The sequence below is a fragment of the Canis aureus genome, chromosome 16 (genome assembly GCF_053574225.1).
Source record: "Canis aureus isolate CA01 chromosome 16, VMU_Caureus_v.1.0, whole genome shotgun sequence".
In the NCBI taxonomy this organism is placed as follows: domain Eukaryota; kingdom Metazoa; phylum Chordata; class Mammalia; order Carnivora; family Canidae; genus Canis; species Canis aureus.
In genome coordinates this window covers 2,094,945-2,121,417 of record NC_135626.1, presented here as the reverse complement: position 1 = coordinate 2,121,417, position 26,473 = coordinate 2,094,945, and the positions used below count along the sequence as shown (strand labels likewise).

The following is a 26,473-nucleotide window of genomic DNA, read 5'->3' as shown; positions in this document are numbered from 1 at the left end:
ATAATCATGCCTGTCCCTTGCTTAAACTATATAATGCCTTTACATTACCTGTCGGGTAATACTCAAATCCTGAGCATGGCACACAAGGCTGTTCATCACTTAACTGAAGTCTCCTCCCTCATCTCTCACCAGCCCCTGTCATTGACCTTGTGCTCTAGCTGGATCACTTTAATGTCTTCAGCTGCCATGCCTTAGCGCTTGATCTTTCTCCTTTCTGTATCATCCTTTTTCTTCTTATTTTCCTGGTATACTTGCATGTCCTTTTTAAAAAAAAATATTTTATTTATTTATTTATGAGAGACACACACAGAGAAAGAGAGGCAGAGATGCAAGGCAGAGGGAGAAGCAGGCTCCATGCAGGGAGCCTGACATGGGACTGGATCCCGGGTCTCCAGGATTATGCCTTCGACTGAAGGTGGTGCTAAACTGCTGAGCCACCTGGGCTGCCCTGCATTGTACTTGGTTCTAGTACTCCCTTTCTAGAAGGCTACCTTTAGCCTTTTCTCTGTCCACCCTTACTTCCCCTTCTCCCTTACCCAATGCAGACTTGATAAAATGACTTTTCTCTTGGTACCCTATATATTGTATTATAACTGTCTTTTCATATATATATATACTTGAGGGCAGGAACTGTGTTGCCTACTTTCCTTCCCAAAGGATTACCCTATTCAGTAGGTAGTGTCTAAATGAAGAGACATTTAAAAATATTTCTGTTTTAGTGTATTTCTCAGTTAGTGGGATTTGTTCTGTCTAAACAAGCAAGGCAATATTAGTATCAGTTGTTTGTGAGGCTTTTAAAGTAGCCCCATTTACATAGGACTGGACATTATAATTGTATTTTTTTTAGAGTGGGATTTTACCTATAGTTATATTTACTTCTAGAATATCTCCAGGGATTTATCCTTGTTTCTCCTAGCAGGATGAAAGGAGATTTAGAGGATATCAAGAATTGGTTCATTATCTTCTCTTTCCCATACACTGCGCTTATTACCACTATGCATGTAGTAGGCTACTATCTAGGTAGCTGATATAGATATGATTGACGGAGAGACAGGAGAAAGGGAGACAGGAAAGGGGACACAGACTTCACACGTGTTGTTAACCATTTGCCTAATCAATGAAATATCTCAATTCATTTGTGTTTTGGTTCACTTTGCTTTCTGGATCAGTTTGAATTTAATTTTTTGATCAGAGGTAAAGTTGTAACCTCAAGGGTCCTGTGACATGCAGTAGTTCTTTGGAAAGGTTGTGATTGAGGTTCAGAAATAGTTTCAGGTTCCTGGGTGGGGGAGCTAGCCCAGGGGTGGAATGAAGGTCCACTACTTAACCATTTTTGTAAAGAGAGACCGGGAGGCCTGATTGTCAGAAGAAAAGTACTAGACATGATCAGGCTTAAAATGAGATAATGTAACAAACTCAAACCTGATTTGTAAATACTTCCATCTTTCCCCAGCTGTTGCTGCCTGATACTTGTGTCACCCAGGGTTTCCCTTTTTGGGCAAATTGTATGTTCACATAATACAAGTGACCTGGTGAAGGTATATACTTTTATTTTAGAAGTAGCTCATTATAATATATAAATATATAATATTTAGAAGTAGCATATTATAATAAAGGATCTAAAAGAAGTGCTTCTTAATCTGAGAAGTTTTCCAGCCTAGTGAGAGGAACAGTAGCATTGTGGAGAAGCTGGCATCTCTAGGTAGAAAGCTGTCTCTAAGTGCTGCCCTGGAGGGATACTGAGTGGTTTCTTTATTCTGTTATTGAGCCCTTATTGTGTCAAAAAAGAAATTTCTTAGAAACCCTTACAGAAGGATTTGTTGCCAAAAACCTGAGTGTTAGCAGAGTAAACTAGCTAGAACTAATAATTTCAGTGTCTTCCATTCAGGGCCTTTTACGAAAGTGTTGTTTTAAAGGAAATATTTTCTCCCTCCACCCCTCCTTCCTCTTCTACACAACAGCTGGGGAGTCAACTCTACCCTGCCCTGTGTATAACCTATTTACAGTAAAATTTAAAATGAAGAAAATCATCTTTGGGAGGTTTTTTTTTTTTTGGAACCAGTTGTACTCTGATTAGACAATGCTTTGGAGTGTGTCAGGCTATTAAAACACAGTTTATAGGGTAGTGTTTTGGGATGTTCTTTTTTTTTTTTTTTTTTTTTTAATTTATTTTTGATAGTCACAGAGAGAGAGAGAGAGAGAGAGGCAGAGACACAGGCAGAGGGAGAAGCAGGCTCCATGCACCGGGAGCCCGACGTGGGATTCGATCCCGGGTCTCCAGGATCACGCCCTGGGCCAAAGGCAGGCGCCAAACCGCTGCGCCACCCAGGGATCCCTGTTTTGGGATGTTCTTGAGACTCAGTCCTACTATTCAATATTCCATATGCTGCTATAGTCCATAGAGTGACCATTCTTGTTTGAGAGAAAGAGAGAGGGAGAGAGAGAGGGAGGGAGAGGCGGAGGGAAGAAGGAGCAGTGGGAGACAGAGGATCCCATGCAGGCTCCAAGCCCAGCATGGAGCCCGATGTGGGCTCGATCTCATGACCCTGAGATGATGACCTGAGCTGAAATCAAAAGAGTTGGATGCCCAACTGACTGAGCATCTAGTTGCTCCTGGCGATTCTTGTTTTTAATTGCTTACTGATCCTGTGTGTTTCAGTGGTGCTCACAAGTGCACCAGCAATGTGGTGTCATCAGCATGAATTTGCATGGTCTGATTCTCTGACAGCCTGGACTTTCTTCACATACTGACTCATGAATTCAAACAGGTCTATGAGGGACCAATACGTGGAGAGGAAATACATAAAACACTTTGTTTTTAAGGAGTTTAAATCTGATGAGGAAAATAAACACTAAACAAGTAACTATAGATATTTGGGATAAGTATATTAGAAATAGACCAGCTATGGGAGCTCAGTAGAGGGAGTAGGTAACAAACAATTGTGTACCCAGTTGCGATGGAAATCTATGTAAGCTCAGTCTCTCCCAAGCTCCACCACTCAAAGTTTCAAGCTGTTATGGCATCAGCTCAGACCCCTCTATCCCCTTAACTGTATCAGGCCTACATTGGGATGAGGCACCTTAGATACAGTTCCTTAAATATAGCTTCTCAAGCACAGGTTCTTCTGCTTTATAAGCTAAGAGAAATTACCCTTCCCTCCCACCTCCGCCAATATGAAATGGTGGGACAGTCTTAAGATGACTACTATAGACACCTTCTAAATGGAGGATACTGGGAGGTGCATAGGACCCCACAGAAGGCCCTGCTCTGTAGCAGTTCTGAAATAAGGCTGGGCAAATGTCAGAAGTTTCTTGTTGGAGGCTCAATCCGACTCCTGAGAATGATTCTCCATGGCTCTTAGTTCCACCTTTTAGGCTTTTGGATTCTGAGTTACCTCTTTATTTTACTTTGTTATTATTTTTTAAAGTAAAAGATAATGGTTTTTTTTTAACTTAGTAGTTTTTGCAGCCTGTTTCTGGCCTGTAGAGTTTGGTGTTTACAATGCCTGCTTGTTTTTTTTTTTTTTTTCCCTTCAATTTTGTGTTGTCTCTGTCACTTTTAACTGGTAGTGTTTGTTTCTTTCTTCTTTCTTTTCTTTCTTTCTTCTTCTTCTTTTTTTTCTTTTTTTTTTTTCTCCCAGCACAGGTCTGTAAAGTCCTTGGTTTTCCTGTGGATCTTTTGGAATTTGCTCCTTCACATTATATTCATATCTACAATGTCTTTGAGATTAGCCCTTTTCTGCTTTAGGTTTCTGATGAGGCCACTGGGGGAATTATACTCTTAAGCTTATTAAAAAGCCCTGTTGTTTGACTGAATGTTTCTCTATAAGACCACCTTGGATCTTTCACTGGTCTTACAAAGACTTTTAAAATTATACTTTCAGCTTCATCTTTAGATAGTGTTATTCTTGGAATGCTCTGGACTTGATTTTTACCCAGAGGCCCTTTCTTAATTTTAACATCATCTGTCATCTGGAGAGGCTAGAAATGGATAAAGAAATCCAGTTACATGCATACGATAGAATACTAGTAAGTAATAAAAAGGAACAAAATATAGATACACTCATCAACATGGGTGGATCTCAACATGGTGATGCTGAGTGAAAGAAGCCAGACCAAAAAAGAGTATGTACTGTCCGATTACATTTATATGACTTTGTAGAATGTGCAAACTAATTTACAGTGTCAGAAACCCCATCAGTGGTCTCCTAGGGATGCGTGGTGGGGAGTGGAAGGGAGGGGTGGATTTCAAAGGAACTGCAGGAAATTTTGAGTAGTGATTGATTGTGGTCATGGTTTCATCAGTGAAAAATAGGTTAAAACTAATCAAATTATACAATTCCATCCTTTTATTTTCTTATTTTTTCCATCTTATGTTGAAATGTGTCTCTTACAAGTAACATTTAGCTGGATCTTCTAAAACCCAGTCTGATTATCTAATATCTTTCACTGCGAATGCTTTTTATATGCTTTTTCATATGTTTTTCCTTTTTGCTTTCTTTTGGATTAATCAGGCATTTTTATTGTTTCATTTATTTTCTCTCAAAATTGGAGCTTAAATAGTATTTCTGTATTTTTAATGGTTACACTAAAAGTAATAGTGACTACGACTTAATGTAAGGAAGGTTTGTTATGTAGTAGTTATTGTTCTATATGCTTTACATATAGCTCATTTAATCCTCACAAAACTCCTGTGAGGAGTCTGACACAATCATTGATAGATACAATGATTGTGTCAGTTTGACAGGTATGGAAACAGGTGGCATGGAAAGGTTATGTAAGCTATATGAGGCTACACAGCTTTCAAGTGGTAGATCTGCTCTAGTGCTACATTATCCATGTAGTGTGCCTTTAGAATCCATGATGTTATCTAATACAAATATATAGTCTTTGAGAGTCTGCTTATGTAACTTATCAGGTTAATTGGATATTTACCCTCCTCCTGAAAAAATAGGGACCTTATATTGTTTAAGTTTTATCATTCCTCTTCCAGCCTGTATGCTTTTACTGTTGTGTATTTTACTTTAAACTTCTATGATATTAATTTTTTTTTAATTTTTTATTCATGATAGGCATAGAGACACAGAGAGAGAGGCAGAGACACAGGCAGAGGGAGAAGCAGGCTCCATGCTGGGAGCTCGACGCGGGACTCCATCCCGGGTCTCCAGGGTCACCACCTGGGCCGAAGGCAGGCGCCGAACCGCTGAGCCACCCAGGGATCCCCTATGATATTAATTTTTATATAGCCCAGTTATTTATTTATTTATTTATTTATTTATTTATTTATTTATTTATAGCTATTTTCATTTATTTATTTATTTATTTATTTATTTATAGCTATTTTCATTTATTTATTTATGATAGTCACAGAGAGAGAGAGAGAGCGAGGCAGAGACACAGGCAGAGGGAGAAGCAGGCTCCATGCACCGGGAGCCCGACATGGGATTCGATCCTGGGTCTCCAGGATCATGCCCTGGGCCAAAGGCAGGTGCTAAACCGCTGCGCCACCTAGGGATCCCTAGCCCAGTTATTTAGATTAACTGACCTGTTTTCTGTTTTTCTTTTTTTTCATGTCTTATTGCATGTCAGACTTTTCTGCCTGGCATAATTTTAGTCTAGCTTGAATACTATCCCTTTGTTGCTGGCAAATCTGTTTTTGTTTATTTGAAAAGTTTGTTGTTTTTCTTCCCTCCCTGCCCCCCCGCCCCCCCGCCTTGATTGATAGTTACTTTCTTTAAGCACATTGGGGATCTCATTTAAGCATCTTCTGACTTCTGTTGGTGCTATTGAAGTCACCTTGCATACAAGTTATCATTTTATGTTGGTAATCTGTCTTGTTTTCCAGTTTAGCGATTACATATGTCTAGCAGGGATTTTTCTTATGTATCCTGGTTAAGATTCAGCTTTGTGAATCTGAGGGTTAGGATCTATCTTCTTTATTATCACTAATTCTCATTTCTTCTCCTCCACTCTCTACTTCCTTCTCTTTTTCCTTCACAATTTTAAACCATATTATTTTGTGTTTTCAACCTGTTTATCTCTACTGCATTTCAATCCAAGTCTTTTTTTCCAGTTTCCTAGTTCTCTTTGCAACTGTGTCTAATTGCTGTTAAATCAATCAACTTCGTGTTTACTTATTTACTTCTTTATTTCTTTACTTATTTTAAAGTAGGCTCCACACCTATCATGGAGTCCAATGTGGGGCTTGAACTCATGACCCTGAGATCAAGACCTGAGCTGAGATCAAGTTGGATGCCTAACTGAGCCACCCAGGTTCCCCTAATTTTAATTACTTTTTTTTAAACAGCTTTATTGGGATATATAATTCACATATCATTCAATTCTCCCATTTAGAGAGTACAACTTGATGGTATTTGGTATATTACATTAATTTATTTAAATTGTGGCAGTATGTCTATATATTATAAAATTTGCTGTGTCAAGTGTCTTAAGTATATAATTTAGTGGCATTAATTGCATTTACACTACTGTGCAACCATCACCACTATCTATTACCAAAACTGTTTCATCACCCCAGGCAGAAATTCTGTAACCATTAAGCAGTAACTCCCCATTTTCCCTCTGACTAGCCCCTAGTAACCTCTGATCTACTCCCTGTCTCTGAATTTGCTTATTTCAGGCTATTCATGTGAGTGGACTCTCAAACTATGTATCCTTTATGGCTAGCTTATTTCACTTACTGTTATATTTTTAAGGTTTGTCTATGTTGTAGCAGGTATTGGAATTTCATTTTTTATGTTTGAATAATATTCCATTGTATGTATATACCACATATTGTTTATCCATTCATTTGTTGATGGACACTTGGATTGTTTCTACCTTTTGGCAATTCTGAGTCATGCTGCAATGGACAATGACATAGAGGTATCTGTTTGAGTTCCTGCTTTCAATTCCTTTGGGTACATACCTAGAAGTGGAATTGCCAGATCACATGTAATTTTATTTTTAGCCTTTTGAGGAACTGCCAAGCTTTATTCAAAAGCAGATGCACCATTTTCCATTTTGTGAAATAATAATAAATAATGTATATTGATCTTTGCCTCTGGTCCTTGACACAGGGCTCATAAAATCTTTGTAAGTAGAGGTGCTAGGAGAATCTTTTGTTCTAATATTTAGTTTATTTATTTATTTTTTAAGATTTTATTTATTTATTTGAGAGATAATGAGGGAGCACAAATCAGATGGATGGGCAGAGGAAGAGGGAGAGTCTCCCCATGGAGCAGGGAGCCCAATGCAGGCTCCATCCCAGAACCCGGAGATCATCTAACATTTAGTCTTTGACTATAGTTCTCAGCACAGACCTCCTACAATCTTTGTAATTTCCTAAGTCATAAGAGCACTAGGAGCATCTTTTGTTCTAATATTTGGATATGACTGCAGTTCCTGACATAGGACTTTTAAATCCCTTGGAATTTCCGAGGGGATAGAAGTGTCTTTTATTTTAATGAGGTGACTCTGGGCTCTTGGATGGCTCCTGGATGGGAGCTGGTCTCTAGAAAGACCAAGCCATGATTAGAAGCTTGGAATTTTCAGCCCCAACCTCCATTCTCTAGAGAGGAAAAAGAGGCTGGAAATGGAGTTAGCAGTTGATCAAGCCTACGTGATGAAACCTCCAGAAAATAGTATGGGAGCCTCCACGTTTATGAGGACATCCACATACTGAGAGGGTTACATACCCTAATTCCATGGGGATGGAAGGTCCTGTGCTTGGGACTCTCTCAGATCTTGCCCTGTGTGTCTCTTTAATTTGCTGTTCATCTGTATCCTTTATCATATCTTTTATTATATAATAAATTGGTAAACATAAGTGTTTGCCTGAGTTCTGTAAGCTGTTCTAGCAAATAAACTAGTCCAAGGGGGAAGAGGTCAAGGGAACCTCTAGTTTTTGTCTTGAACTTCTGCTTTGTAGCCAAGCCAGATAAAAGTTATGGATAACCTAGGGACTACGTTTTTCCCCCCACTGCCCCATCTACCTCCCCTTGGTAACCATTAGTTTGTTAAGAGTTAAGAGTCTGTTTAGTTAAGAGTCTGTTTCTTGGCTTGTCTCTCTCTCTCTTTTCCCCCTTTGTTTTGTTTCTTAAATTTCACCTATGAGTGAAATCATATTGTATTTATCTGTCTCACTTATTTCACTTAGGATTATATTCTCTAGTTCCATCCATGTTGTTGCAAATGGCAAGATTTCATTCTTTTTAATGGCCAAGTAATATTCCATTGTGTGTGTGTATACACATCTATCTATCATCTCACATGTTTTTTATCCATTCATCTATTAAAGGACATTTGGGCTGCTTCCATAATTTGCTTATTGCAAATCATGCTACAGTAAACAAACATAAGGGTGCATATATCTTTTCAAATTAGTGTTTTTGTATTCTTTGGGCAAATACCCAGTAGTGTGATTACTGGATCATAGAGTAATTATATTTTTAATTTTTTGAGGAACCTCCGTATTGTTTTCTACAGTGGCTGCACCAGTTCGCATTCCCACCAGCAGTGCAAGAGGGTTCCCCTTTCTCCATATCCTTGCCAACACCTGTTGTTTCTTCTGTTTTTAATTTTATCCATTCTGACAGATGTGAGGTGATATCTCATTGTGTTATTGATTTGTGCTTTGGATTGTTTATTTTTTGGATGTTGAATTGTGTATCTTTATATATTTTGGATACTAACACTTTATCACGTATGTCACTTGCCAAGAAGTTGTGGGTACCCTGGGGACTACTTATTGGGATTGGCATCTGAAATGGGGGCAGTCCTGTGGTACTAAGTCCTTAAGATGTTGGATCTGATACTATCTCCAGGTAGACAGGAGGAGACCCAGCTGAAAAAACTGTTACACATCTGGTGTGAGAAGTATTGTGAGTATGGTAGTAGTGTGAGAGTAAAGGATAGACACACAGGAAGAGTGGGCTTTTACTAAACATTCCCAGAGCAATGTACAAGGGTTCAACTTCTTTGCATCCTTGTCGATACTTGCTATTGTTCATCATCTTTTTATAGCCATCCTAGGGGGTGTGAAGTAATATCTTATTGTGGTTTTGGTTTATATTTGTCTAATGACTGATAATGATGAGCATCTTTTTTATGTGCTTATTGGGCATTTGTGTATCTTCCTTGGAGAAATATATATTCAGATCTTTGCCTATTTATTAACTGGGTTATATATCTTTTTAATATTGAGTTGTAAGAGTTCTTTATATATAATTTACAATTGTCAATTTTTAACAAAGGAGTTGTTAGAGTTTTTTGTATATATACAAGTCCCTTATCAGATTCATGATTTACAAGTACTTTCTTTAGTTTTGTAGATTAACTTTCCCTTTCTTGATAATGTCCTCTGAAGCACAGAAATTTTGAATTTTGATGGAATCTTATTTATCTATTTTTTATTTTATTGTTTGTGCTTTGGTGTTGTATCTAAGAAACCATTTTCCATCTTAAGGTTACAAAGATTTATTCCTGTGTTTTCTTCTAAGATTTTTATAGTTACATTTCTTACATTTGAAACTATAATCCATTTCGAGTTGATTTTTGTTTATGGTATAAGGAGGAAGTCTGACTTCATTCTTTTGATATCCATTTGTTTCAGAACTATTTGTTGAAAAGACTGTTATTTCCCCTATTGAATTGTCTTGGCTCCTTTGTTAAAAATTGACAATTATAAACATTTATTTTTAGACTCTTACATCCTTAAGCAAATATTAACATTATCCTGATTTCCATAGCTTTGGAGTAAAATTTGAAGTTGAGAAGTATAAATCTTCCAACTTTGTTCTTTTCTAAGGTTGTTTTGGCTATTCTGAGCTCCATGCATTTCCATATGAATTTTAGGGTTAGCTTATCAATTTCTTTTTTTTTTTTAGCCTATCAATTTCTGCAAATCAAAAACAAGAAACCCAAAAAAACCCAGCTGGGTTTTGATAGGGATTAAGATGAATCTGTAGATCAATTTGGTGAGTATCACCATCTCAACATCAGGTCTTTCAGTCCATGAACATGGAATGTCTTTCAATTTATTTTGGTAATTTTATTTTTTCCTATAATGTTTTGTAGTTCTTGGAGTAGAAGTTTTGCAATTCTCTTGTTAAATTTATTCCTATGTATCTTATTCTTTTTGATGTTACTGTAAATGGAATTTTCTTAATTTTATTTTCATAGTCTTCATTGGTAGTGTATATAAAAAAATTCATTTTTGTATATTGATCTTTTATTCTGCAATTTTGCTGAACTAGGGTACTAGTTCTAATAGTTTTTGATGGATGTCATGGGATTTTAGATCATGTTGTCTGCAAATAGAGGTAATTTTACTTCTTGCTTTCCAAACTTGATGGCTTCTATTTCATTTTCTTTCCTAATTGTCCTGTCTAGAACCTCCAATACAATGTTGAATAGAAGTTGTGGGAGTGAATATCCTTGTGTGTTTCTTTTTCTTCTTCTTTTTTTTTAATCTTAAAGAGAAATATTCAGTCTTTGACCCTAAACTATGATATTAACTGTAGGTTTTTTGTAGATACCCTTTATCTGATTAACTCCATTGAAGATCTGATCCCCTTCTAGTGAGTAACACATTTTTTTTTTTTTTTTAAATACAGGCTAGAAACCTATTAGCTTTGTCCTGATCACCTACCTCTTCACTCATCCTCCATATTCAATATATCAGAAAATTTTAATTGATTTACCTAAATGTCTTTAAAAACTAGGTATTTCTGTCTTAACTATCATTATCTTAAAATTCTTATCTTTTTATTCCTCACTAGATAACTCCCATTCCTTCAGATCATACTTCATACGTTGTATCTTTAAGGGAGATCTTTACAGATCACCAAAGTAAATTTGTTTCTTATACTGTATGCTCTTGTAGCACTTATCATAGCCTGCAATTAAGTTACTACAAGTCTGTGAGGGTAGGATTACCTGCTGTTTTCTTTACTGCTGTAATGCCAGTGCTTAATACTGAGAAGATTTAATACATATTTATGGAATGAATGAACCAGTGAAAATGGGATAATTTATGTGGAAATGGTTTTAAAATGAAAATTGCTAGAGAAACATTATTTTGATGATCTCAACATTTACAATAGCTGTGATTAGTTTATTGGATTTATAATTTTTTGCTTGGGTGTAGAGAAATTCTAAGTTCTGGTGGTATTTAAGGGTGGATCATCTTGGATAGACTCACTATTACTGATTAGGTTTTGTTTACTTGGATTATGGAATTATAATAACAAAGTATATGGTCAGATCTCTCTAGAAAGCAATATAATCTTCCCTAAATGACACCTTCTTGGTAATTATCACATTTGGTTTAAGATTTCATTTAGCACAAAACGGGTTGCAGAAAGCCAAACCTTCGTATATATTCAAGTAAAGGTGATGACTTTTTTCACAATAGAGCAGAGATGAAATAGCTCCCACATTTATTATTCTGAATGGAGCCTTGGGATGAAATTCCAAGCAGCAGAATGCCACTTAACATTCTGCATGCTAGTTTGCTCTTTAGTAGTATAATTGTAAAATGAGGCAATAAAACCAGAGAGGATATAATATTTATACCTGTGCCAGCACTTCACATGATAAAATGTCACACGGGACTGTTTACTCCATGCTGGTTATTTGGATAATGCCCCACCTGCCTAGTGACAGGAGGTGCTGAGTCTTGCATATATCTTGAAAAGAAAGTTAGGGTTAATATAGTGAATTTTTCACCAGGAAAAAATAATACATCATATGGGATAATAGTGATAGCTACTCTTTGAGCACTGTTTTTGTGTCAGCAGTGTACGGGGTCCTTAGGGACAAGAGAGGGACAAAAGAGGAGAGAATTAATAACAGTGAGTACCTTCCATGTGTCAGTTAACTCTGCTACATGCTATACTTAAAATCTATCTAAACCTTATAACAACTCTGCCAGGTAGGTGGTGTTATCCCCAAGTATATGTGACTGACTCTTGTTTATCTCATTAAAAAAATTCTGATGACCTCATTGGAGTTCTGTTATAATTATCATGTTTAAACTTTGGGGTGTGTGTGTGTGTGTGTGTGTGTGTGTGTGTATAATTCTTTTTTTTTAGTTTAAATAGCCTTTTTTTTTGAGACAAAAAAAATTAATGAGAAGAGACAAAGAAACATCAAAGAGCTTTTTCCTCTGATTGCTGTGTTAGAACTTTTGCCTGAAAATAGGTTACATTCCTTCTGTTTTCAGCTGAATCCTCATTAACTTTACATTTTAATGATGTCCAGGGCAAATTACACCATTTATGGTCAGTGCCTTAAAGGGATGCTTAAAGGGGACTTAATTTTTTTTTTTTCTTAAAATGGTGGATGCATTTACCCCAAGACTATAAATTGAGGTGGAATTCTTTAAAAAATAAATAACAAAAGAAAACTCTTGAAACGTGGGGTTGGATTTCCATTTCCAACTATTATAACAACTTAATTCGGAGGAAATTATTTTCAGCTTAAAGTAAATTAATCATTGAAGAGAGTTTTTATAATATTTGGGAATATGTAACTGAAACCAACGTCCTACATTTATGCTGGAAAATAGTTTCAGTTTCTCATTTACTTGGATTTAAATTCAATTTTACTGCTTAGCTTTAGAAATAATTCATAGGTGGTAGATGCTCAATAGGAATAAATGAAGACAGCTTCTCCCAGTTATGGAAAAAGCAAGGGTGATTGAAATGCTAATATGTTGATAGACAGATTGTATTTGCACAAGAATGAGGGAATATGCTGTAAGGTGGAACTCTTCACAGGATTCCAAATTATTCAATTTAAAAGAACAATATAAACTACAGAGCTGTGCTTTCATTGCAAGCTTTGAATGCTTAATATTATTAGATGATAAATTAGAATAAAGTGTCATGTTGTGTCAAATACTGTTTATTTCCTTAACAATTATTTGATAAGTGGATTAAGGGAAATTGGCCTATCTGTTGAGAGAACTGTAATTATAGGAATGCCTATTGAACATCAGGTATTTTGTAATGTTTGTGCTTCTCTTTTTTAAATGTGTTTAATTGAATCATTTCTGTGTGCTAGGCAATGGGCGGATGCCTCTTGATGTGGCATTCTTACTTGTCAACATTTCAATTTTCTAGTAACCTAATTAAAGTACTAGTAGATTCTGCATTTGCTTCCTGACTCTATCATCATCATCACCTTGCTTCTTTTATAACTGAACATCACAATGGAGGAAACTCTGGGGGTAGATAAGAGTGTGGATAGGACATTTGTTAAGTTTCTTATTTGCTTTATATATACACACACATACATACGTGTAAACTTGTGTGTATATATTTTATTTTTCCTGGAGCCCATAAGATAATGAATTATTGTCTCCATTTTACAGCTATTTCAAACCAAGGCACAGAGAGATTAAGTAACTTGCTCTAAGGTGATAGAGCTATTAAGTAATGGATTAGTGATTTGATTCTGGCCTGTTTCGTCCTCCTATACCATGCTGCCTCCAAATATATACCTGTGGCTGTGATATCTCTGTTTAAAGATTGTAGTTCAGTTGTGTTCTGTAATGTTCAGGTTCTCTGACAGAGAAGGTTTTCTCTTCAGGTTTTGTTTCAGTATGGTTCACTTATAAAAGCATAAGTTCTAGTTCACGTATAGCCATTTTTATAAGCTGTGTGATGATAGGCTGTGTGAATTAGCTTTTTATTTTTTATTATTATTATTTTTTTTAGCTTTTTATTTTTTAAATTTGTAAAATGAGATTATTAATAGGGCCTATCCTAGAGGTTTGGTATGAAATAAAGGAGCTAGTACAGCTTTTGTCACATGTGTTTCTGTAATGCGGATTCACTCCTAGCCAATTGGTAAACAGAAGAATGGTGTTAATGTAGAAGTTGCATTGGTTTGTACATTTTATACTCTCAAGTTATATCAGGTGAATTCAAAGTAGATTAACACCGTTTTTCTTAGTCTTTACCTTTGAGCAGATTTTCAACTTTCTTAATTTAAAATTTGCCCTTTTTGGGGCAGCCTGGTGGCTCAGCGGTTTAGCGCCACCTTTGGTCCAGGGCGTGATCCTGGAGACTCGGGATCGAGTCCCACATCGGGCTCCCTGCCCACATGGAGCCTGCTTTTCCCTCTGCCTGTGCCTGTGCCTCTCTCTCTCTGTCTCTCATTAATAAATAAATAAAATCTTTTAAAAAAATAAAATTTGCCCTTTTTTGGAAATCTTTAGGAACAGAGGTTTTGACCTTGATGTTTGGGATGAGATTGGCATTGATAGGGTAAGGACGCGCGCCCTCTCCCTCTCTCTCTCTCTCTCTTAAAATATTTTATTTATTTTTTTTCAAGAGAGACAGAGAGGCAGAGACACAGGCAGAGGGAGAAGCAGGCTCCATGCAGGGAGCCCAATCTGGGACTCAGTCCCATGATGCCCTGAGCTAAAGGCAGATGCTCAACCTGCTGAGTTGAGCCACCCAGGCATCCCAGATAGGGTAAGGACTCTTGAATTAATGCTTGCAGCCTTTTTTTTTTTTTAATTTTTAAAATTTATTTATGATAGTCAGAGAGAGAGAGAGAGAGAGGCAGAGACACAGGCAGAGGGAGAAGCAGGCGCCATGCACCGGGAGCCCGACGTGGGGACTCGATCCCGGGTCTCCAGGATCAGGCCCTGGGCCAAAGGCAGGCACTAAAGCGCTGCGCCACCCAGGGATCCCCCCCCCCCTTTTTAATAGAAATTACATAGTTTTGAAAAATAAGAATAATTTAGTATTTCAGTTTTAAGAAAAGCTTTTTTTTTTTTTTTTTTTTTTAAGAAAAGCTATATTTTTACCCATAGATAGGAGAATCTGGTTGCGTCTGGGTTGTGGTGATTCAACAAGACTATATGGAAGTTGTGTTTTCTCCTCCTTTAACTTGTCCTGGTTTATTGAAAACTGCTCAGTCCTTTTAGGAACAAGTAAGGGGGGGCTAGTTGTGGAATATCTTTTTTGAGTGATGAAACACTGGTGTCTGTGGGGGAGTGTATCACTTTGCTTGTTTTAAGTACAGAAAATGTAATATGGGAAGAAAACAGCATGCATAATATAAGAAGCACAGTTATATATACTCAGTTGGGAGTTGAAATCTTGGCCCCTCAATGGCCAGTAAACTGACTTGAGCAAGGCCAATATCTTTTTGGATCTCTGTTTTCTCACTAATAATGCAAAACTATCCCCATCTGCCTTATAGGGTTCTTTTGAGAATTTCATGGCATTAGAAATTTAATGATATGAAGTATTCAGAGTGCCTCACTCATAGTAGGTATTTTTTTTTTTTTAAGATTTATTTATTTATTCATGAGAGAGAAAGAGAGGCAGAGACATAGGCAGAGAGAGAAGCAGGCTCCTCGCAGGGAGTCCGATGTGGGATTTGATTCCCGGACCCGGGATCACACCCTGAGTCAAAGGTAGATGCTCAACCACTGAGCCACCCAGGCGACCCTCCTAGTAGGTATTTAATAAATGTTTAGTAAGAGAACTAGAAAAGATCACAGAAATACAGTTGTAACCTGTTTTGTGCAATTAATACTTCAAATAATTTTATATTACTATTTTTTTTAAAGATTGATTTATTTATCTTAGAAAGAGCATGAGTGGGAGGGGCAGTGGGAGAGGGAGAGAGAATCCCAAGTGGACTCCACACTTTATGTGGAGCCCCACAAGGGGCTTGGTCTCATGACCCTGAGATGATGACCTTAGCTGAAGCTAAGAGACTGACTGTGCCACCCAGATGCCCTTTATGTTGTTACTGTTTTTGTAATAAGTCACTGTCAAATGAAACAGAAATGGAACTTCTAAAAAAAAGTCTGGTGAATTTTGTAATGCGAATAACTACTTATAAAACAGCATTAAGGGATCCCTGGGTGGCGCAGCGGGTTGGCGCCTGCCTTTGGCCCAGGGCGCGATCCTGGAGACCCGGGATCGAATCCAACGTCGGGCTCCTGGTGCATGGAGTCTGCTTCTCCCTCTGCCTATGTCTCTGCCTCTCTCTCTCTCTCTGTGTGACTATCATAAAAAAAAAAAAAAAAAAAAGCATTAAAAATTATTTTAAAAAAGCAGTGTACACCTGTATAAAAATTTGTTATGATGAGTAATATTTTAGTATTTTCTCAAATTTGAAATAATAGTGTGTTATATTAAGTCAGTTAAAAAAATCCTATAAAATGAAATATTTAAAAACTTAGACCAAAATATAATACATTTTACCTGCCTACTTAGCTTTTGGGCCACTTTTCTTTGTAAATTGTATTTTGTATTCTCCTCTTTTAATTAAAAAAGCTAAGTATATTAGCTTTTTTTCAAACCATATTTTTCCTCTTCATAATTTTATTTGAATAAATAAGTTTGTTTACTTTTTTCCTCTCACAGGCGGCCAAGACTAGTGAGTAAAACATCCATAGTCAGCTAATTTGCATGAGCTTGGTTACTCTGTTAACTCTCTGATTTCCTTCAGTCTTGTTAATTCATATATGGACCCCGTGGTATTATTGCCCATTGGCCTTTCCTCACAGTTATTTTGTAAAAGTCAGAATTGATGTGTGAGTGTTGTGAACTCTTTGGAGACACAATGCCTTGGACACACTGGGGTAAATTTTGTTCACAATTGGCATATAACAAAGTACCATAATCTACCACTGCCTTGTTAATGTAACTGTCAGTAAGATTTCTGGTTCACCAAAGACTTATTATCCATGAAACTTAACCTACAATGTGCCAAGAGTCAAGAAGAAATAATAGTAAATGCTACACACCTACTGTGTGTCAGACACACTGCTGGATACTTTACAAATAGGTTCTATAATCCTCATAACTGCAAAATGGAGCGTATTAGTTATTTGATGGAGGCTAAGAAAACTGCCCCAATCACACTGCTGTGCCAGGCTTCATAGCGGGAGCTCTCCCCACTTTTATATTCTATTTTTTAAAAAGATTTTATTTATTCATGAGAGAGACAGACAGACAGACACAGGCCGAGGGAGAAGCAGGCTCCATGCAGGGAGCCTGATGTGGGACTCCATCCTGGACTCCAGGATCACTCCCTGGGCCGAAGGCAGGCGCTAAACCACTGAACCACCCAGGGATCCCTGACTTTTATATTCTATATTAATCGCCAACCCCAGTGGATCTAATGGAAATCAGAATGTATTTTGATAGAAAGTTAGTGATTCCCTTCTACTTAGTCTTTTCTTCCAATGGAATAAATGAAGTGTGTTGTGGAGGAGTGGCAGAAAGCTACTCAGATTTTTTTCCTAATGTCTTATGAAACTTTTAAAGGAAAATTCAGAGATATCCAAGACAGAGTGAGTGAGGATAGTTAGTAGTTTGTGGGCAGAGTTTAGGTTAACCAGATTTCTAGAATGACCATTGGATTTTTGAGTTTATTATTTTGATTAGATATTTGTGTGTGTCTAAATCTCTATTAGATTTGTGTGTGATGGGGGTGGGGGACTGGTGATGTCTGAGCTTGGCCCTCATGAAACTAGAGGGACAACAGATTTTTTTGTCCCCTGCATGACTGTGTAGTTGAAAGCTTTCTTTTATCATTTTGCTGCCATATGTGTTTGTGAAAATCAGTTGCGTTGTAAAAATTCTTACTTCCTGGAAACCAGAAACCCATTCAGTAAGTGTCCCTGCCTTGACCACTTCCTCTTCGTTATTTATAAATGATAGTACTGCTCTTGTAACATTCCAGACGTTCATCTGGCGAGGATTCCTTTTTCACATTTGCCATTCGGTGCATTTTCTCCTGTTTTATTTTGTTTCTTTGTCCTGATTAGTTCACCAAGTATAATAGAGGAGACATTTGCTTTGTTTTTTTTTTTTTTTTCTCTTTTTCTCTAAAGCAAGTTATTGTAGAGGGAGAGTTTACTAGTGATAAGAGCTGTTTATGTCCTTCGCGATTGATTTGTAATTAATGTTGCCTGGGCTCTCACATGTTGGCAGAATTGGTAACAGCTTGCAGAATTTTTTTAATTCACTTTTCTTGTTGGTATTTTGACAATGTCATTCATATCTTATGAAAAAGTACCTCAGACAGGTTAAATGTGTTAAAACATGGAATGAAAAGGATGGAAGGAGACCCAGTGCTGCCTAGAAACCTTGATCTTTTGCCAAAGTATTTAAACAATTTAGTGTTTTGGTTTCCTAGCTCCAAGCTGCTTCTCAAATCCTTTGCTAATTAATCCAGTTAATGCTTTGTAGACTTACTATATGCAGTGCTTTGGCTTGCTCCTCTATCATTGAGAAGTCCCGTTTTGTTTCTTAGAGCAAACCTAAGCTCTGTTCGGGTGCAGTGATACACAGGGGATTGCTGATGTGAGTATACTTTTTTGTCTTTAAAACCATTGTTAATGTGAATGGATGTACATATATGTGCAAGTTCCCTGCTCTATATAATATTTAGGCTTAAAATTTCAAGATAAAAAAACTGACACAAAATAGAAAATATAAATAGAAAACATTGTTTACACCAAACTAAAGAACTGATTAACCATGTGAATGATGCAAATTATTCAACTTCTCTAAGCCTCAGTTTTCTTATCTGTAAAATGGGGGAAAATAATCTTTCTTGCAGTGTTGTTGGTACAATAAAACAAATATCTTAAATGCTTAGCAAGTGCCCGTACTTGGTAAAACTCAGGAAATGATGAATTGCTTTTATTATTGTGTTATATGTTGAATAAATTCTTGGGTGCTTGCTAAAATTTGGAGGAGGTAGATTCCTTTCATCTATTTTTCTTTTGCAAAGGAGTTTTGAATGTCTTAATTTATGTCAGGGATATAAAAATCACTCATTCTTATCACCGGGATAATAAGAAACACACAACTGTATTCTGCTTCAGATTGTGGTTTTAAGACCCATTGATGTGAGTTATAAATACAAACATTAAAAAAAAAAAAAGTTTACAAGGTAAATTTCTCTCATTTGCTCACTTGAAAGCTTAGGTACAATAAAAATATATGGGCTATCTACTGGCCCTCTCTCCACCCTGCCATGCCAATTAAATCAAACATGGATGCAAATTCAGGAATTTCACTGCTGGTGAAACTGATGACTTTCTGCTACCCCATTTCTGAAATCATATATTATGCCTTTTAACCTCTGAGTATGTCCTAGTGATTAAGAACCAATAAGATCATTTGATCATTAGGGTAAGTATCATTCCTGCCCCCAAAAGCCCAAGGATTTCAGAGAAGAAAATTACCTGGCGGAACATGTTACATTCTAATTTTTTCTCTCTATATATGTGAACAACTTGATGAACTATCACAAAGTTAAAACATCATGTAACTCGCACCCAGGTCAAGAAATGAAATGTTATTAGTATCTTACAAACCATTCTTACATGTCTTACATGTCTTTCCAATCATCACTGCCTCCATTCTCCCTAAAGAGAACCCTTCTAACAGCATTGATCATTTTTGCCCGTTTTTGAACATATGTAACTGGAATCATACAGTCATGAGTGTATTTTGGTTTCTTTTGCTAAACATTAAATTTATGAGATTATCTTTGCTCTGTGGCCCTATGATTTGCTCATTTTATTCATTGCTGTACAGTGTTCCATTAGCTGAATATGCCATAATTGGTCCATTCTATTGTTGATAGACATTAATGTTTCTCCTTTGTTTGGGCTGTTTCAAGTAATGTGGCCATATGTCATTATTGTACTCTCTCTGGTGCTTATGTATTCACATTTCTGTTAACGTAATTAGGAATGAAATTGCTAGGTCAGTGTATGTGTATGTTTAACATTAGCGTAAAATGCCAAGCGGTTTTCCAATGTAGTTGAACCAATTTGCATTCCATCAGTGTATGCGAAATTCTGTTGTTCCATGTCTTCACCAACACTTAATATAAAATGTCTGTTTGGGGCGCCTGGGTGGCTCAAGTAGGTTAAGTGTCTGCCTTCTGCTCAGATCATGATCCCAGGGTCCTGGGTTTGAGCCTTGCATCTGGGCTCCCTGCTTCTCCTTCTGCCTGCCACTGCTTATGCTCTCTGTCTCTGTCAAATAAATAAAATCTTAAAGTCTCTTCAATTTTAGTATTTCTGGGTGGTTGTATAGTTTATTTCATTTTGGTTGTAATTTGCATTTCCTGATTACTGGTGAAGTTGAAGATCTTTTAGTATATTTATTGGTTATTTGACTATCTTGGTTTTTTTTTTTTTTTTTTTTTTTTTTAGTACTTTGTGTATTTAAAGCCCTTCAGTGATTATATGTGTTACAGTTATCTTCTATTCTATGGTCTATCTTTCTACTTTTAATCGAGTCTTTTGCTGAACAGAAATTTTTACTTTTCATGTCCAATTTATTAATAGTTTTCTTTATGTTTAGTGATTTTTGTCCTATTTTAAAACTCTTTCCCTATTCCATGGATTTAAAAGATTTTCTCCTGTATTCTAGAGGTTTTAACATTTAATTTTACCTTTCACATACAGTCTGCAATTCACCTGGAATTGATTTTTTTATTTTTTTATTTTTTATTTTTTTTAAATTTTTAATTTTTGTTTATTTATGATAGTCACAGAGAGAGAGGCAGAGACACAGGCAGAGGGAGAAGCAGGCTCCATGCACCCAGAGCCCGATGTGGGATTTGATCCCGGGTCTCCAGGATTGTGCCCTGGGCCAAAGGCAGGCGCCAAACCGCTGTGCCACCCAGGGATCCCGGAATTGATTTTTTAAAAAAAATTTTTTATTAATGCTCTGAGGTATAGGGTGGCAGTGGCAATGTTGCTGACCCCTTGCTATATCTGATTTTAATTCTGTGAAATTTGTCAGGGCTTGGGTTTTGGCCCAGAATTTGGTCAATTTTTGTAAATGTTCCACGTGTACTTTAAAATAAGGTATATTGTGTGGTTGCGGTTATAGTGTTCTGTGAGGTTGATTTTTTCCATTCATTTATGCCCTTACCAATTTTTTGTTTTGTTCTTTCACTTGCAGAAGAAATGTATATTAAAATCTCATTCTATGATCGTGGTTGCTTTTTCATTTATCCTTGTAGTTCTGTCAACTTTTGTTTTTTATAGTTTATGTGGCTTCTTTACGGTTGGATACTAACTTAAAATGATTTCTTCCTAATAAATTGAACCTTTTATTATGAAATGATTTTATACATTTATAATGATTTTTGTCTTAAAATTTTAGATATAATTTACATACCATAAAATTCACCATTTTAAAGTGTACTAGTCAGTGGTTTTGTGGTATATTCACAGGGTTGTACAGTCATCACCACTGCCTAATTCTAGAACATTTTTATCCTTAAAGAGAAACCCCATGCCCATCAGCAGGCTTTCCCCATTCCCTTTCTTCCCATCCCTTGGCGAGCATTAATCTACTTTGTCATTATGGATTTGCTTAGTGTAGACATTTCATGTGAATGAATCATAATATATGTGGCCTTTTATGTTTGTCTACTTTCACATAGCATAATGTTTTCGAGTTTCATCCATGTTATAGCATGTATCACTACTGCGTTCCTTTTTATGGCTGACTAATATTTCATATGGTCCACCCTAATCTCAACTCCTTCCTCTCTTAAAATAATCACTATCCTAACTTTATAGTCATCACTTTCTGTGCTTATTATTTTATCACTCAGATGTGCCTCCAAGGCAGCATAGTTTAGTCTTGCAAATTTAAGGATTCTTAAATTTATCACTTTAAATTATTTATTTACTTAAGAGATTTTATTTTTAGAGCATGTGAGCCGAGAGAGGGGTGGAGGGAGAGAGAGAGAGAGACAGAGACAGAGACAGAGAGGGAGAGAATTGCAAGCAGACTCTGCTGAGTGCACAGCTCAATGTGGGAATCCATCCCACCACCCTGAGATCATGACATGAACCAAAACCAAGAGTTGAACATTTAACTGGCTGAACCACCCAGGCACCCCTAAATTTCTTTTAAATTAGAAGCTTGCTTTCCATTGTTTTCTTTCCATTGAAATTCATTTATTGAAGAACACCAGGCATGTGACTTGTAGAGGTTCCCATAGTCCATACTTTGCTGATTGTGTACTCAGGATGCACTTTAACATGGTCCTCTCTCCTTTGTATTTCCACAAATTTGCTGTTGGGTCCAAAGGCTTGATTGAAATCATGTTTGATCTCTTTGTCAGGATATAGGTGGTGGTATGTTTTTTCATGTGGAGACATCTAATGTCTAGTTACCTCTGTTTTTTTTATGTTAACAGGTGTTGCTGCTCACTTGTCTAGATTTATTTATTAGTAGGAGTACTTTTACTAGGAGACACACTATCCCTTGTTTACTATTTGGTAAATGTGTTCCTGGTCTTGGGTAAAGGCAGGATAAATGGTTGCTTCTTTCCCTTTATTTACCAGTCTTCAGGATAATGAATTAGTTTGTATTTTTCTGCTTCTTTGCATTCCTGGTGATCTTTAATTGGATGCCAGAAATAGTGAATTTACCTTCTTGAGTCCTGGATGTTTTTGTATCCCTATAAATATTAGTGAGCTTTGTTCTGGGACACAGTTAATTTACTTGGAAACAGTTTGATCCTTTTGGGTCGTTCTTTTAAGATTAGTTAGGGCCAAAGCAGTATTTAATCTGGGACTAATTATTCCTGACTACTGAGGCCAGACCCTTCTTTGTACTCTACCTGGTGCCCAGTGAATCATGAGTGTTTTTCCAGTCTAGCTGGAAGGAACAGTCACTGTTCTGCCATGTATGAGTGTGGGCACTGTTGCCTCCAATTCTCTTGGATGATTCTTTCCTCATCCTTGGGTAGTTTCCTCACATGCACATTCAGATCAGCACAGTTCTGAATACTGAAGGTAGCCTCTGAAGGCTTCCAGAGTTCTCTAGGCAGCACTTTCCTTTTGGTATTCTTCCTGCTAACTCTAGCCACTTTGAGTTTCCATTACCCCCCTAGCTAAGTCTCTTCAATTCAGGGAGTCTGATGGGATCATCCTGGCCTCAGTCTCCTATGTTTCGGCCTGGAGACTTGCTGTAGGCAGTAAGCTGGTGCAATTGTAGGCTTACCTCATTTGTTTCTTACTCTCAGGGATCACTGTTGTTCATTTCCTGATGTCCAGTGTTTTGAGAACGCTTGTTTCATTTTTTTTGTTTGTTTTTTATTGTTCAGATAGGAGGTAAATCCCGTGTCTGCTATTATTCCATTTTGGCTCAAAGCCAGGTAATTTTATTAGACTATGTGTTGGTTGGATGTTCTCAGGTGCTAGGTATGCCTTTTTTTTCTTTTTTTTTAGGTATGCTTTTTCAATATTTGATTTCAAGTCTTTTTTTCTTTTTGAGTATTTTCTTGAATTATTTTAGTATTCTCTTGCTTTTGATTTCTTCTTTTTGTCTTTTCTAATTCATCTGTTTTCTTCACCTCTCCTCAGTACTTGCTACTTTATTTAGAATTCTTTTTTTTTTTAATATTTTATTTATTTATTCATGAGAGACACACAGAGGCAGAAACACAGGCAGAGGGAGAAACAGGAACCCAACGTGGAACTCAGTCCTGGGGCTCCAGAATCACGTCCTGGGCCGAAGGCAGTTGAGCCACCCAGGCTGCCCTAGAATTCTTTTTATCCGTTTCCTCACTTCTTTTGGAAATGACTCTCCCTTCCTCCTAACCTTCTGTTTCTCTTCAGGCATTATCTATTGTGTTTATTTTTTGTATTTCCTCTAATTAGTTTTCTTATTCTTTTTTCCTTTTTATTTTTATTCTTTCCTGAGTTTATTACCTCATTTGTTCATTTGTACATTTTTAGAATTCTGTTTTCTTTCATGTCTTACAATTTTCTTAATGTACTTAAACTATTTTGAAATAGGAAGTTATAGTTTTAATTATTATGTGGTCCTGTCTTTCTGGTTGTAGGGATAGTAGTCTGAATCTTATTCTGATTTGTCTTATTGTAAGTTCTATGGGATTTTCTTTTTAAAAAATATTTATTTTTTTTAGAGAGGGTGAAAGAGAGGAGGAGGTGGAGGGAGAGGGAAAGGGAGAATCTTGTTTGTGTGTGTGTGTGTGTTTTTTTTTTTTTTTTTTAAGATTTTACTCTATTTTTTAGAGTCAGAGAGAGTATGTGCAAGTCTGGGGGCGAAGCGGGGTCGGGGAGGGGAGTGGGAGTGGGAAGGAATCTCAAGCAGACTCAGTGCTGAGTGCAGAGCCTGAAATGGGGCTCAATCTCATGACCCCGAGATCATGACATGAGCCAAAACCCAAAGTCAAATGTGTAACCACCCAGGCACCCAGGGAGAGAGAGATTCTTAATTTCACATTCAGTGCAAGGCTCAATCTCCTAGCCCTGATATCATGATCTGAGCTGAACCTATGGGATTTTCTCTTAACATGTTTTTGTTGCTCATTTATATGTGAAATTGATTTTCCTGTAATGTTAGGAGGAGGAGCAGTTAGGTGGCTTTATAACTTCACTGGATTTAGTCTTCTGTTATTTCATGTGGTGGTTAAAAGTATGTAATGGTATACCGTGTAATTTCTTTGGCTCTGATCTCTTCTCCCACTTTTATCTGAACCTTCTCTTTGCTTCCTATTTTCTTTCTTTCTTTTTTTTTTCCTTTATATTTTCTTTGTTCAGTTTTGGTTCCACTCCCAACAATTGCTCTTTAGTGGGAGGCCTTATCCCTTACCTGAGGATTTGGAATTTCACAAACTGCTGCTGTTTGCTAGCCTCCTCCCCAAGGTAGCCTCTTTATCTTTGACATTTTCATTGGGTATAAACATCTAGTTATCTGTTGATATTTTCCCACAAATTTTAAAACTATTACCTCATTGTCTTTTGGCTTTGATCATTTCTGCTGGAAAGTCAACCGTAAGTCTTACTGTTGTTCCTTCCGTGGTGATTTTCTTTCTTTTTTTTTTTTTTTCTGGCTGTTTTTAAGGTTTTCCTCTTCATTTTTTTTTTTTTTAAGATTTTATTTATTTATTCATGAGAGACACACAGAGAGAGAGGCAGATAGATACATAGGCAGAGAGAGAAGCAGGCTCCATGCAGGGAGCCTGATGTGGGACTCGATCCTGGGACTACAGGATCATGACCTAGGCCAAAGGCAGGCACTAAACTGCTGAGCCACCCAGGTGCCCCATTTTTTTTTTTTTTTTCCATGTTGTGTTTTCGACAGTTGTGCTATGTTGTGTTGCTTTGTATTTGTCCTGCTTGAAGTCTGGACTACTTCTTGAATCTAGGATTTGGTTTTTGTCATTAATTTTGGGTGATTGTCACCATTATTTACCTAGCTGTTCCTGGTAATACTGCCCCCCCACCTCCCCTTAAGCAACGCTATTTTAGTGTCTGTATCTTTTAACACCATTATTTGAATCTCTTCTGGGTCTGTTTTTCTTGACTGTGGGACCCACTAGTTTTCAGTCACTTTACTTTTGTTCTTGTTTTCTTGGTTGTTTTTTGAGTGCCAGTTTTTTTTTTTTATTAAATTTTTTTTAAAAATTTTTATTTATTTATGATAGTCACAGAGAGAGAGAGAGAGAGGCAGAGACACAGGCAGAGAGAGAAGCAGGCTCCATGCACTGGGAGCCCAACGTGGGATTCGATCCCGGGTCTCCAGGATCGTGCCCTGGGCCGAAGGCAGGTGCCAAACCGCTGCGCCACCCAGGGATCCCTGAGTGCCAGTTATTATATATTCAAAACCGTACATTTATTTTAAGGCCCAGAGTAAGGATTTGCTTTTTTTTTTTTTTTTTTTTGCATTTAGTCTAGGAGCATGAGCAGTCTCCCATCCCTGTACCCCATCCTTCCTTCTCTTCCAATCAGAGATTTAGATGATTTGAAGATGTGCTTCACTCTCTGTGAGGATTCATCTATTTCCTTTTCACTTTTCTCATGAGAAGTTCTAATTATCTGGGGTCCCAGTCCAAAGCCCGATGTGCTTCCTGGGACCTCCTCCCTTTTATAGGCTCTGAATTCCAGTTTTGTCCTCTTAACCTGCTGGTGATTTGAAAACTCTGATCAGCTTTTAGCCTCTTACATGCTTTTCCTGGAATCAGTCTGTCTTTAGGAGAAATGTGGCCTTAAATGCTAGAATAATTTTTTTTGAAGATTTCTTCTCCTGAATCTTGGCTCAGTGTAATTTGATACTTTTTGGGTAATTCTTTGATGCCTTTGAACAGTTGCTCTTTTTTATATTTTATTCATCTGTTCTATTTTTTTACGAATAGGAACATTGATCTAAATCCTAATTCACCTTAACTGTAGTGGAACTCCAGCTAGCTTTTAAAAAAGGAACCCTTTATTCAGGCAGTGGTTTGAGTTTGTTATAATGTATCCTAATCCTAGCATTTGCTCTTTGAGGAAGATGGTATTATCCCCATTTTCCTTATGAGGAAATTGATGCCTAAATAGTTTAATGAAGTTGTCCAAGGTTACAACAAAATCTTTACCTTAAGGAACTAAATAATTCCATTCCAGGTGACCTTCTCTTTCAGTCTTTGGAAT

The 26,473-nt window shown here is 37.0% G+C and overlaps 1 protein-coding gene across 18 annotated transcripts in view; it reads left to right on the top strand.

Annotated features, from left to right (window-relative positions):
* Positions 1-26,473, top strand: part of DENND1A (DENN domain containing 1A) — a 509,667-nt gene that overhangs the window by 66,550 nt on the left and 416,644 nt on the right. The window lies entirely within an intron of this gene.